The following is a 14,458-nucleotide window of genomic DNA, read 5'->3' as shown; positions in this document are numbered from 1 at the left end:
AATGACATCGCGCACGTGTGCCTCCCTCACCGGGAGCCCTGTGGCTGTTTTGGGCTTGGAGTCATATGTGAGACAATACTGCTGACAGCATTGTTTCCCGCCTTAGACTCACCCTGTCAGCAGGACACCATTGACATTATTTGTTTGCCAAATTGTAGCACACTATGTACAATGTCTTTTAAATTCAATTAAATTAATGTTTAGAAATACTGTCGATAGAAAAGGCTAGAAAAGCACTGTAGTAAACAATGAGTACTGAGATTAGAATGCTTGGAACTTGAGCATTGGAGAACCTTGCGCATTTGTAGGAGTTACCCAGGACGAGCACCTGTCTCTTATAAGAAGCATGTAAGTTCCTAAAGGATATCGGTGCTGATTGAAGTATTTTAGGTAGCTCGGGGCAGACTAAGGAGGGAAGGAAAGAGATAAAACATCAGAAAACATCTCTGAATACCAAGAATTATTACCTCCCCCTGCAAAAACACTGGGGGCTGAATTGTTTGTGTCAGTTACCCTGGAAAAGAAGATAAACTGAGGAAGAAATCCTCGGCACAGACTCTGGAGGCATTGTTCAGGGATGAGAACCCCAGAGCAGCCTCTTTGATTTCAGAGGTGAAATAGCTGAACCCCAGACCTCACTGTAAGATGTGAAGAGTCACTCCAAATTCATAAGCTCATTAAACTCGTGTGTTTGACTGTCTACATGTCCTGCTTTAGAGAAAACACACAGAATGCTTCCAGCCACACCTTCTTAAACCACTTGGCTGACAGTTCTTTCTTCTAATTACTCTAGTGAGTGTCTCTGTTATTTATAAAGTTTGGGGAAGGGGGGTTGGGGGGGGGTGGGGATTTGTGCTTTGGTACCGTTTCCAGCACAGAGGGGTCAAAGTCAGCCCATCTTTTTGTTTGTTTGTTTTTGTTTTGTTTTGTGGTACGCGGGCCTCTCACTGTTGTGGCCTCTCCCGGTGCAGAGCACAGGCTCCGGACGCGCAGGCTCAGCAGCCATGGCTCACGGGCCCAGCCGCTCCACGGCATGTGGGATCTTCCCGGACCGGGGCACGAACCCCTGTCCCCTGCATCGGCAGGCGGACTCTCCACCACTGCGCCACCCGGGAAGCCCCAGCCCATCTTTTAAAGTCAGTCTGAACTGGCAGATTACCAGAGAGGACCCCTGCCTCCCTCCCTCCCTCCCTCCCTCCCTTTCTCTCTCTCACAAACACACACACACACACACACACACACACACACACACACACACACATCCACGCATGTTATCAGCTATCTGTCTGATTTGCTGGAAACATGGGGCTGGGGTCAGGGTTTTTTAATTCATTTGTACTTCTTCACTGAGTTCCCAGGTGACTAGTGGCTGGTTCACCCCAAATCTCCCCCTCCGCATTCACTTTAAAATATATATATATATTTATTTATTTACTTATTTATTTATTTATTTTGGCTGTGCCAGGTCTTAGTTGTGGCATGCAGACTCTTTTTTTTGGTTGCGTTTGGTCTTTGTTGCTGCGCGTGGGCTTTCTCTAGTTGCGGCGAGCGGGGGCTACTCTTCGTTGCAGTGCATGGGCTTCTCATTGCGGTGGCTTCTCTTGTTGCACAGCACGGGCTCTAGGCATGCGGGCTTCAGTAGTTGTGGCTCGCGGGCTCAGTAGTTGTGGCTCACTGGCTCTAGAGCGCAGGCTCAGTAGTTCTGGCGCACAGGCTTAGCTGCTCTGTGGCATGTGAGATCTTCCCGGAACCAGGGCTCGAACCCGTGTCCCATGCATGCGCAGGCGGATTCTTACCCACTGCGCTACGAGGGAAGCCACGACATGCAGACTATTAGTTGCGGCATGCACGCGGGATCTTAGTTCCCTGACCAGGGATCAAACCCGGGCCCCCTGCATTGGGAGTGTGGAGCCTTAGCCACTGCACCACCAGGGAAGTCCCCCCAACCATTCACTTTTGTTTCGATGAAATGAGAAGGCTTATTCTTCCATTTCCCTTTCCCTTCTTTCTTTCCTTTCTTGGATGTTGGTCAGGTCAATGAGACCGTTGTCATAAAGTACTTGGAAGTATTTCAAGAAGAGCACGACCTGACTCTCTGTTACACTTGGGTCAGTTCACCAGTCTCCAGTCTAGGGCTTCCGTCGGCAGCCCCAGAGGTGGTGCCTGAGAGCAAGGAGGACATGCTGTGGACACAGCACCCCATGGTACTGTGGGTCAGTGTTGCTCATTCCTGACCTCGGCGTCGACAGTCTCATCCCTGGAAGTGGGATAAATGGTAGTTTGGCCCCTTGTGTCCCCTCATCATGCGAGCCCTCCGCCATCTCTGGCGTGACTTGCCGGGCTGCACAGTTCCCTGTTCCAGGAACTAATAAGAGGTAGAGTGAAAAGATTGTTTCCTCGGATGCACTTTTACAAGATGTTTCCAAAGATGGGGTGGCAGAGAAATGGTGAGCCCCGCTCCCTTGTGCGTGGAGGTGTCACAATTCTGGCAGGAGGTCACAGGGACGCCCCACCTTCCTGGGGGCTCTCACTCAGCACAGCCAGTTAGACAGCCAGGGACCGGGCAACATCAAGGTAACCACAGGCCTTTGTAAGCGAGATACTGTTGTCCCTTCCAGGCTGGCGACACTGTGACCTGCTGCAGCAGGAGCGTGGCTGAAGGGCAGCTGAAGGGCAGCTGTGCTGGGCAGGTGGCCCTCCCCATGCCAGCGCTCCCCGGGTCATGTCTCCACTAAGCCTGTGCGGTCTGTCACTGTCAGGCTTCTCCTGAACCACCTTCCCTCGTGGGTGGTGAAGGAGTTGCGTGTCTTATGAGAAGAATATTAGATCTGTGTCCCCAGAGGAGGAATCACTGAGCCCATGAGGGTTATTCACCCGCAGGAGAACCTCAAGGACAAAGGAATCTTCTAGAGACAAAAAGGGGGGGTGGTTGCAGAAGTAAGCCCAGAGTCCAGTGGGAGCTCATTAAATCCTTGCTGAGAGGAGCCTGGCAGCTGTTTGACGAGAGACAGAGCAGAGGCTGAGAGAGATCGCGGAGATGGAGCACGACAGGAGAAGTTTAATGATGCTAATTAATTAGACTCACTAAAAGGGAATAGAACATTCATTGGGTTGCCAAAAGGTGTTCTTAGCAGACAAAATTTGCAAAGTCCTGCACTGGGGATTGACAAAGGCGTGATGGCCAACGTGTTAAAAAGGAGGGAGACGAGGAGTTCCCGCCAAGTGGTTAGGACTCAGTGCTTTCACTGCAGTGGCCTGGGTTCAATTCCTGGTCAGGGAATTAAGATGCCGCAAGAAAAAAAAAAAAAAGAAGGGAGATGGCAAGCCTCACAGCCGTGAGTGGATGGCTCCTGTGTTCCTGCCACTGTGCCAATGTGATGTCAAGCGACCCTTAGTGTTTTTGTGTGCATGTGTGTGATCGTTTTCTGAGCAATTCTGAGCTTTAAGAAAATGTTGGCGAGGTCAACAACCCACAGTTTTGGGATCTGATGTTCCGCCCAGGCCGTGCTCTGGGAAAGGAGGCCCCTCCTCCCTGCCCCTCACCAGGGGGCACTCCCATCATCCTTCTGCCTTACCCTTACCCGACACTTACCCTTCCTCCAGGAGAGCTGGGCTCCTGCCCTGGCCCGCGAGGGTTGGGTGGGGTGGGGGGGTGCAGGAGGGAAGGAGAGAGAGTTCTCTCCTTTGTGGTGTGACTGCCACCAGTCATTGAAGGCTTTGCACTGAACCAAGGTGAAGCAACAGGGACACCAGGTGCTAAGAGCAGGAACTTGCTGTGGCATCAATGTTTTCTCGTCTCAAATTATAGGAGCAGAGAGAGGCTTAGTTCCGGTTGGCAGCGTTCGCTTCAATGAGAGGGTGACGAGAGCCTCTGGAAGCTGGCTTGATGTCTGGATCTCACTCTGCTCACTTGGACAAAAGGATTGGCTCTCTGGGAATTAGAGGCAGAACTGGGGCTTTGAATAGATTTTGAAAATAAAATTAGCTAGAACATGATGCAGAGACCCAGGTTGCCAATTTAGCCCCGAACTCTTCCTTCAGCTTCCTCTGGAGAATAAGCATAGCCCGTGGCTGGGACCACAGGCTGACCCTCTTTGCTGGTGACAGAGAGCTCTCAGGTTACCAGGCAGGTGGTGGGTCACCTTTGTATGCAGAGAACAACCCGTTTTCACTTGTTCAAGAAAACACTGACCCACTTCTCTGTGTTTGTTCTTGAGGCTGCCCGTGGCTTAGGATCCCTGTGGCCAGAAATCCACCCCATTCAGTCACGGATGGGGAGCTACGATGCATATTCCTGAGGAATGGCCCCCTGAGAGGGACTGGACACTTTGGGGGCAGAGAATTCCATGGGGCTGCTTGGAGAGCATCGCCCTGCGTGCAGGCCAGACCTGCGGTTAGTCCCCCACGTCTCCCCAGGGGAGGAACATGGCCGAGTTGGCGTCAGCCTTCCAGCCAGTCCTTGTTCTCAGCTTGGAGCCTACTTGGTTTCTTTTTTCATGGGAGATAAGGAGGGAATAGATTTGTTTGTCCAGGTGCCACTAGTCCAGTGACTGTCGCGGGCACAGGAGTGTCTTCAGGGCATAGTGTCAGATCCGGTCGCCCCCTGACGTCTCTATTCCTGATCTGGGTGTGCTGTAAACCTCAGGCAGATTCAAAACTGGGAGGCTCTGGGAAACCCCTTGGGCAGGAGATTTCAAAAAGAGATTCAGATTAGAAAAAATACAGTGGCGTGAGTTTCCAAGGGATGAAGGAGACAGGAAAAACTCCCATCCTGGCACTTGGCTGGAGAGCGGGGATAAACAAGAAAGCCTAGAAGAGCCTAGAATGGGAGGGAGGCAGCTGAGGCAGCCAAGCTGAGCGGGAGCGCAGGGCTGTCCTTGCTGGCCGCTCCCCGCTGCCCCGGGGGAGGCAGGAGGCTGTGACTCTTAACCAGGCGAAACCACAGTCGAGCGGCGCTTTCAGTCCAGGGCATGTCGGCACCAGCAAGGCCTGGGTACATCAGAGGCTTCCGCAGAAGGCGGAGGGGCCTGGGGGCCAGGGAGTAGGGTTGGCAGGAGTATCACGAGAAAAACTCAGCTACAGAAAGATTTTAAAAGGCTTGCTGGATAATTGAGGAGGGGACTAGCGAGGAGGAGAGGAGTGAAGCTCATGAACCTGCCAGCTTGGTGGCTCCTGCGGGAGGGGGCAGCCCCCCCCCACCCGCTACTACCAACGGCCATCTGCGTGGCCTCATCACACAGTTGTCCTCTGCGCTGTAGCTCAGGACACCCTGGCGTCGGGTGGCTCCGAGTGGTGAGTGTCTGTGGCATCAAGAGCACAGGTGAAGATGCTGGCTGCACCCAGAACCAAAGAGACATGGACACGGGGAGAAGGAGCAGGAAACGGAGGAGCGAGGAGAGGAGGAGCAATAAAATGAGCCCGAGGGGCTCCCCTGGCGGCGCAGTGGTTAAGAATCCGCTTGCCAGTGCAGGGGACGCGGGTTCAAGCCCTGGTCCAGGAAGATCCCACATGCCGCAGAGCAACTAAGCCCGTGCACCACAACTACTGAGCCTGCGCTCTAGAGCCCGCGAGCCACAACTACTGAGCCTGCGCTCTAGAGTCCACGTGCCACAACTACTGGAGCCTGCGCGCCTAGAGCCTGTGCTCTGCAACAAGAGAAGCCACCACAATGAGAAGCCCGCGCACCGCAACCAAGAGTAAACCCTGCTCCCCGCAACTAGAGAAAGCCTGTGCACAGCAACAAAGACCCAACACAGCCAAAAATAAATAAATAAATAATAAAATAAAAAATTAAAAAATGACCCCGAAGCAGAAAAGGGGGGTAAACAGAAGGAAAGGCATGGTAGAAGGAGCAAAAACGTAAGAGAAGAAGAGTGAAGATGAAGCATCTCATTTGGAGGAGCTGGGGAGGGGCAGTCAAGAATAAGTCTTCGAATGTGGTCAGTATTAGAAAGCTTGTCATCTGATCAGTAAATCCCGTTCATCTAGTGGGATGAAGAAAGTGGTACTCTTTGGAAACTTTTGGGCCCATCCCTCGTGAAAGCCGTGAGCGGCACTGTAAGAACCAGCTCACGGGTTCTGAACAAGAGGGGCTTATGATTCATGGGTGTGCCTGCCACCTCCACCCAGAAGCCATGGCTTCCCCCATCTCGTGCAGGGTGGGGACCCATCTAACCGGAACTGCCACCCAGCCTCTCCCAGTCTCCTTAGATGACAAACTGTGGCATCCTTGGTCCACCCACCTTAGCCCCCAAGCATTTTGCCAGAACATCAGTAAACAACTCTGGGTGAAGGGGGTCAGAGACCTCTGCATTTTGGGCTGTTTTCTCCTCCTTTCCACTGCCCAGCACAGGACTACCAGGGAGCTCTTATCACTGGCTACATAGTCTTTGCTCAAAGAGCAGACAGTGGGTCCCCGAACACTTTCCTCCGAGCTCGTTTTATTTTTATTTTATTTTTATATGCTATGACTATGGACTGGGAAATCCAAGTTTTCCTGAACCACATGGGAACTTACCCCTCAACTCCCGCATGTCCAGCACAGCCCTGACGACAGCAGATGGCCAGCTTTCTTGCCCAGGCTGATCAGTGTTATTAACTACAACATCTAACATTTGCTTAGGGCTTTTCTTTTTTTCAGCCGTGCTGAAATCTTAATTCCATGGACTAGGGATCGAACCCATGCCCCCTGCAGTGGGAGCGTGGAGTCTTAACCACTGGACCACCAGGGAAGTCCCCGATTAGGGCTTTATACCTTGCAAAGAAAATAATTGTCTCATATGATCCTCATAATAATCCTGCATTACTGTTACTTCCACTTTCTAGACAATGAGTTTCAGAAAGATAAAGTGGCTTCCTTTGTGTCAACTGGTGGACCCGGGATCCGCTCACATTCTCTGACTTCAAATCCTCTGTGCCTTCTATACAAGGTCGTGGGCCCCTGGGGGCTTCAGAGCAACATCAGAGTTGGGATTCCTGGATCCGTTTCCTCAGCCCCAGCTGACCTTGGACCTCAGCCTTCCTCCCACCCATTCCCATCCCACCCCCACTCTGATCACCAAATGGGAGAAGACTCTCCGTTTCTTGGTGAAAAGTGTATACAGAAAGCAACGATTTTTACATTCCCTCTGCCAAGAACTCTTTCAAAGTCTCCAAGAAGGTTTCTTTTCATAACGAAAGCAATATGGGATCATTGTAGAAAAGCACAAAATATAGACAAACGAAACAGAGGAAAATAAGAGTCATAATTCCACCATTGAAGAATAACTTAGTATTGTGCACGTCGTGGTGTCTGGTCTTCCACAACTTCTATGTTGTACATGTCGACCTACTTGTGTTTACAGAAATGGAAAATGTGCCTATGCATAACATTGCTTTAGAATCTGCTTTTTAAACTTAATACATTGTAAACATTTTCCTGTTAGTAAATGCTTTCATAAAATCATACTTAGTGGATACACAATATTTCATTATAATTTTGGATGGACGCTAGAGGTAAACATTTGCATTGTTCCTACTTTTTCACTGTTGTAACCAGTTTTATGATAGACTTCTATATCTGATTTTAATTTTTATTTATTTGATTATGAGTGAAGTTTATTTTATTTATTTATTAAATTTTATTTTATTATTTTATTTTGCAGTACGCGGGCCTCTCACTGTTGTGGCCTCTCCCATTGTGGAGCACAGGCTCCGGACGCGCAGGCTCAGCGGCCACGGCTCACGGGCCTAGCCGCTCCGCGGCACGTGGGATCCTCCCGGACCGGGGCACGAACCCGTGTCCCCTGCATCGGCAGGCGGACTCTCAACCACTGCGCCACCAGGGAAGCCCTGAAGTTTATTTTTATATGGTTTTTATCATTTGAAGCTCTTTCGTGAATAGCCCATCCATACTATTTGCAGTTTTCAGTGGTCCGCGTTTTCTTTTCCTTACTGATATGGAAGAACTCTTCATATTAAGGCTAAAATTTTATCTGCCAAAATCTAATTTTGACACCACATCTCTTTTTTTTAATATTTATTTATGTATTTATTGGCTGCGTCAGCTCTTAGTTGCAGCACAAGGGATCTTTTCGTTGCAGCGCACGGGCTTCTCTCTAGTTGTGAGTTTCTCTCTGGTTATGGCGCATAGGCTTAGTTGCCCCCCGGCATGTGGGATGTTAGTTCCCCGACCAGGGATCGAACCGGTGTCTGCTGCATTGCGAGACCGATCCTTAAACCCTGGATCACCAGGGAAGTCCCTGATACTACCTGTTCGTGCACCATCTTGAATGCGGGTGCACACTGCTTTCCTCCAAATCTCCCGACCAGGCCGTGGATGCTTTGCTCTTTTTCCTCTACTTTTTCTTTAACAAATTCCCCACAAACACAGCAAACTCTGTAGAAGGTTCCTCCTCCAATGCTCACCCCTAGAAGCACCCTGGCCTCCTTAGGCAATGTCATTCCTCTCCCCCTGGGCACCAAGCCCCCCATCCCTCCACCCCAACTTCCAGGACCTCATCACCCGCTCCCCTTACACAGGCCACTGCCCTGGGAGTGATGGTGGGCCTCCCAGAGGTTCCATCAGAAAACCCTAATGTGAACTTCTCAGAAGCCCTGGGAGGGACTTCCCTGGTGGCACAGTGGTTAAGAATCTGCCTGCCAATGCAGGGGACACGGGTTCGAGCCCTGGTCTGGGAAGGTCCCACATGCCGTGGAGCAACTAAACCCATGCGCCCCAACTACTGAGCCCGTGCTCTAGAGCCCACGAGCCACGACTACTGAGCCCGCGCACCTAGAGCCTGTGCTCCGCAACAAGAGAAGCAACCGCAATGAGAAGCCCGCGCACCACAACGAAGAGTAGCCCCCGCTCACCGCAGCTAGAGAAAAACCGCACGCAGCAACGAAGACCCAACGCAGCCAAAAAAAAATTAAGTAATTAAAACAAAAAAAAAAGAACCCCTGGGAGGACGGGGGAGGAGACCATGTAGGGGTCTTAGCATCAGCGGAGACTGTCTTGTCAGGTAGGGCAGGAAGTACTGGTTGGGTCTGTCACAGCAGGAACAGAGAACCCACCCTCCAAGGGCCCCTCTTGCTTCTGAGCAAGGCCCTAATGCAGGGCTCTCTGCCGCCAGCCTTCCCTCCGCTTCCTGAGTCTCAGTTGCCCCGTTATTACCGCTGGCAGAAGGGTCGCCAGTCCCACCAGTTCCCCTGGCCTCCTTTACCAACTAACCGCTGTGCGTGGGGAGGGGGAGGTTCCCTGGGCCTGTTACCTGGAGTCCCCCCAGAGGCGGTAAAGGCCCGGAGGGGCCAGGCAGGAGCCGGCTGGACTGGACAGGCCGAGGTGGTGAGGACAGGATGAGTTTCTTAGCGGCAAGATCACTTCCTGGGAAAGCTGGGACTGCAGGGAGAAGGGCGGGGGGCACGGGGCGGACGCTGGGAGTTCACTTCCGAGCTCCTATGGGTTTGGAATGTCCTGGTCCACCCTCCATGCCCCACGCATCTCCCCTCCCGCCCTTTCTCCAGGTTTGGAATGTTTGGAAGCTGGCTGTGGCTGGGACAGTAACAGGCACAAACATTTCTGTGGCAGGAGCTAGACCCCAACACCTTTGGCCCCCTTGGTCTCTCGCGGAGGAGTTTTGGAGTTTCCAGAACCCTCTTTTCTTGTATTTTCACACATTTCCCACGAAGACCATGTGATGCCCGTCAGTGAGAGCCTGGGGAGCTCCAGTCGGGTGCCTGCGCAGTGGTTGCTCTGCCAGGTGGCCGCGATGGCCTTGGCCTCTTGTTAACCTGTCTAGGCTTCGCTTCCTCATCTGGAGAGTCTAGACCTCGGGGCTAGTGCACAAATCACCAGACAGACGGTAGTGGGGGCTCGTCCGTGTCAGGGTTTCTCCCTCCTTTCTCTTTCCTCAACTCTGCGGACGTGGGGTCGGTCGTTTGGGAGCTTCAGAGATCTCTGCTCAGGGCAGAGCTCAGGGCAGCCTGGGCCCCTTCCTGCTTCCTCGGCTCTCACCCACTAGTGCAGTTCCCCCACCACAAGGTAAACCCCGGAGCGCAGGGACCCCATTCGTCTCTGCATCCCCAACGCCTCAGCACGGGGCTTGGCACAGAGTAGGTGCTCGTGAAGGGAAAGGCTCTCGCATCTCATGATCACGGAGGGTTGAGACACGGGAGCCCCAGCCTGAGAGTCCTCAGACTGGAGCCTGTGTGACCTTGAGCAAGACATTTAATCTCCCTGAGCCTCAATTTCTTTGTCTAAAAACAAGAACAATAATAGCTACTTCCCAGGGTGGTTGTGGGGATTAGTGATGTCAGAGGGAAGCGCAGCTTGGTGCCTGCCCACCACAAGTAGTAGAAGCTCAGTAAATGCAGGCGGTGATGAGCTGCTATTAAAGGGCCGGGGTCTAGGGGCAGGACAGGAATAAAGACGCAGACGGAGAGAACGGACTTGAGGACACGGGGAGGGGGAAGGGCAAGCTGGGACGAAGTGAGAGAGTGGCATGGACATACATACACTACCAAACGTAAAACAGATAGCTAGCGGGAAGCAGCCCCATAGCACAGGGAGATCAGCTCGGTGCTTGGTGACCACCTAGAGGGGTGGGCTAGGGAGGGTGGGAGGGAGGGAGACGCAAGAGGGAGGAGATATGGGGATATATATGTATGTATAGCTGATTCACTTTGTTATACAGCAGAAACTAACACACCATTGTAAAGCAATTATACTCCAATAAAGACGTTAAAAAATAAATAAATAATATAAAGGGCCAGTGACGCGACTCCAGGAGCACGGGGCTTAGCAGTAAGTGACCCTGGCATCTCTCACTGCCCTGAGCCTCTCTCGGTTTGGTCTCCCACCCTGAATGCCGTGGTCCCTTTACTCTGTGGAACGAGCCCGTGCTGCTGTCACCTCACAGGCCGTGTGGCCCCGCAGCCTGGACGCAGAGCTCTCTTGCTCTCTGCCCTGAGCAGCCCTGCCCCGGCTTCCTCTCCGCGGCGGTGGGAGGGGGTGGGAGAAGGGGGCGTGCCAGCCGCCCTCAAGCGTTAAGTCACAGGCGAATTCTGAGGACAGGCGGGTACTCCTGCTTGAGGTTTAGGCCGGTTACACAGTGCAGCTGGCTCCCTACCCCTCACATCTCTGAACACATTTTTAGACGCCAGCTTTGTGTTCTACTTTCAAAGCTTGATAGGGTAGAAGTATTCTCATTTTATGTAGAGAGAACAAGTGAGGAACAAAGGAAATCAGTCCCTTGTTACGGAGCTCTTACGTTCAGGAAACAGAACCTGGAAGACACATTATAATTCTCAATGTACCACCCTTGCCCAGGACCAGAATCTCCACACCTGCCGGTGTCGGACCTGAGTCCCCACGTGTCAGCGAGCCTGCCGCCCAGGGGGTGGGGCTGCCAGGCAAGGAGGACCGTCCCAGAGGAGGACTGAGAGGGCCTGACTGATGGGTTACAGGAACCAGAAAGCTGGGAGCTGTTAGCCTGCGGGGTGAGGGATGGAAGATCAAAACAGACTCTAGAAACTGGGGAAGGGGGCTGGCATGAGGAGCGGAGGGCAGATTGGTCTTGGACATGAAGAGGGCGGAACATCCTGGGTGAGGCGAGACCACCACCGCCTGAGGGAGTGGTGGGTGTCCTGGGTGGCCCCAGAGGACGGGCCAGGGGAGCCCTTCCAAGACCAGGTCTTCACCCCCCAAGCCCAGCCTCCCAACTGGTCCACCCCTTCCAGGGTTTCCTTTTCCATTCCATTCTCTTCACTAGCATTTCCACCCAGGCTCTGCCTTCTTGGGAATGGGGATTAGGCCTGGAAGTCACGGCCACTGCCTGACCCCTTAGAATTTCATGGCTGGAAAGTCTTGTATTTTGTCCAGCCTCCAGCCCCGCTACTGAGTCCCTGTAGAAATTCCTAACGAATGGCTTCCCAGCCCCAGCCAGCAGCCCCCAGTGACAATGCCCGGGCGCCTCCCTCCCAAGCCACTGCCCCACGTTAAGCTGTGCCAGGGCTCCCTGCAGTGGAGGCTGTGCCCCTCTGATGCTCACCTCTCCGCCCAGGTTCTGCCCGCTGGGTCCACCGGAATGAGCCTCTCTCCCTGCTTCAAGCCGGCAGCCGTGTGGGTGGTGCTCCCCACTCCCTCAGCCACCTTCTCAGCCTTCTACACTTCCTCGTCTCTGCTGCAGTTTGTCAGGGAGTTTCTTCAAGGATGTTATTGAGATGGGGGCGTAGAGACATGAAGCCTTTAGAACAGAAGGGGTGTTTGAACTTGGGAACCCACCTCATTTTATACACGAGGAGACTGGGGAGTTAGGTCACTCGCCCAAGGCCACACAGATGGCCCCAGACAGGGCAGCGCCTCAAGCCCCGTCACTGCTCTTTTCCTGCCACCCACGGACTGGTGACGGGCCCAGGCAGGCAGAGGGCAGTCTCGGCTGTTGACGCCACGCTTCTGGTGTCATCCAGGGTCACACTAGTGCTTCTTTGGGCCGCCCCATCCCCAGTGACGTGTTGAACTTCAAGTTGACTAAAAGCCCTGAATTGTTTTATAACTCGATTTTCTTCTGATTGTAAAAATTATATATGCTCATTATAAAAACATTAGAAAATACATAAAAATATAAAGTATAAACCTTCACAGCACTTCCTGACGCTGTAAAGTTCCGCCCACCGTGCACTTGGTTGCTTTGCCTTTAGCTGTATAAATAGGACCCTCCTTCCATCCTCCATTAGGCCGGACGTCTTGCTAGGTCCCAGCCAGCTCTCCTGTCTCTCAGAATTTTATTTTGTTACCAGTTCTTGTTGGCACCTGGGCAGGGCTCAAAAAGACACAGTGGTGTGGCTGAATGAATGACAACATCCGGATTGTCGGATTGTTGGTGGGACGGGTGAGGCCCCCTGCGGCCCCAGAGCCCACACCTCCTCTCTTCTGGGTCGGATCCTCCTCTTTCCCTCCCTGAAACACCTCCCCTCCTTTTTTTTTTTTTTTTTTTTTTTTTGCAGTATGTGGGCCTATCACTGTTGTGGCCTCTCCCGTTGCGGAGCACAGGCTCCCGACGTACAGGCTCAGCGGCCATGGCCCACGGGCGCAGCCGCTCCGCGGCATGCGGGATCCTCCCGGACTGGGGCACGAACCCGTGTCCCCTGCATCGGCAGGCGGACTCTCAACCACTGCGCCACCAAGGGAAGCCCTCCCCTCCCCTTTTGTTCTATTCAGACTCTCCCATTTTTCCAGCCCAGCTGAAGCCCACCTCTTCCAAGAAGTCTTCATTCTTTCAAATGCAAAAGCCTCCTTTTTGGGTTCCACAGCCTTCGTAGTCTGGCCACACCATTTACCCTTAGTTATCCATTGACTTGCGCTAATCTCTTCCCTCTGCGGGGCTGCCGCCTATTTCCCAGGCAGCGGAGGGTACCCACACCGTTCTCGTTTCCCTCACGGCACCCATCCTGCAGAGTCCTGAGATCATTACGGGCCCTCAACATGTGACTGCTGGCCTGACCCCGTCTGAGTGGTGTCCGGTCCTTGAGCCCTTCTGAGGCGTGGCTTAGAGGGAGCCCCGGGGACTCTCTCCCCACCCCCATCCCTGGCTTCCTGGAAAGCTTGCTCCCCCTAAAGTTTGCATAGCAGTTAATCATCTGGGTTCCCAACAATGGGCTCTGCCCATCTTGGGACATGTAAAAATAGGATTTGGTTTGCCTTTCACATTGGGAGGCTTCTGGAGATAAGGAGAAATCCTCTGCGTCCAGCTATTTAAAGAGACATAGGGAGGGGTTGGGGCCCTTTCCAGTCCTCTGGCTTCACACAGGGAGCCTTAGAGGTCAGATCAATGTTTTCCTGAGCAGCAGGACTACCAACTCTTCTCACGCCTCCCGGGACATCTGCCAAGGGCCCAGGCCTGGCAGCCCCTCCTCCACCCCTGGCGGGGGCATGACGAAAAAACGCTGAACTGGGACTCAGGGACCAGGGTCCCCAGAGTGATCAGGTCTCCCCAGGCGATCCTGGGTAGGTGATGGGCACAGCCAGGTAATCTCTAAGTTTCCCTCTACTTTGAGTTGCCTAGAGGTGCGAGGCCATCTGCCGGCCTCTCCGTTGGCGGCGTGCGCGTGCTTCTGAGCACAGACCCTGAGCCGGGCTGTCTGGTTTCTAGCCCAGCTCCACTACTAGTTAGTCATGAGACTTGGGGCCAGCTGCCTAACCTCTCTGCCGGGTGTGGGGAGCAGCCCCCATCTCATAGGGTGGCTGGAAGTTCAAGGGAGCTAATACGCATGAAACACGAGTGTGCCTGGCCCAGAACAAGTGCTGTGCAGGTGTGACCATCCCTACAGCTAGGTGTCTGGCCCAGAAGTGACGGGTATTTTGCGCCCTACTATTTAGGAATGTGGCTCTTCCTCCTGTGGTCCTGGCAGGGTGTGGGGAAGAGACTGGACCCCAAGTAACTGCACCCGCTGGAGGAGAGCCATGAGTCAGTCAGGCTGC

The 14,458-nt window shown here is 53.2% G+C and overlaps 1 long non-coding RNA gene across 3 annotated transcripts in view; it reads left to right on the top strand.

Moving 5' to 3' along the window:
• Positions 1-14,067, top strand: part of LOC117313307 (uncharacterized) — a 31,463-nt gene extending 17,396 nt beyond the window's left edge. The window contains exon 3 of one of the 3 annotated variants that reach the window (XR_012333602.1): positions 13,822-14,067. This is a non-coding gene — a long non-coding RNA (uncharacterized lncRNA). Of the gene's footprint in view, positions 1-3,808; positions 4,292-7,643; positions 7,959-13,821 lie in introns of those variants that run through there. The other 2 variants (XR_012333601.1, XR_012333604.1) reach the window with 2 other exon arrangements.
• The last annotated feature ends 391 nt before the right edge of the window (positions 14,068-14,458 follow it).

Source organism: Tursiops truncatus, chromosome 8 (assembly GCF_011762595.2).
Source record: "Tursiops truncatus isolate mTurTru1 chromosome 8, mTurTru1.mat.Y, whole genome shotgun sequence".
Taxonomy (NCBI): Eukaryota; Metazoa; Chordata; class Mammalia; order Artiodactyla; family Delphinidae; genus Tursiops; species Tursiops truncatus.
The sequence above is the reverse complement of the archived record's forward strand: the minus strand, read 5'-3'. Positions and strand labels throughout refer to the sequence as shown.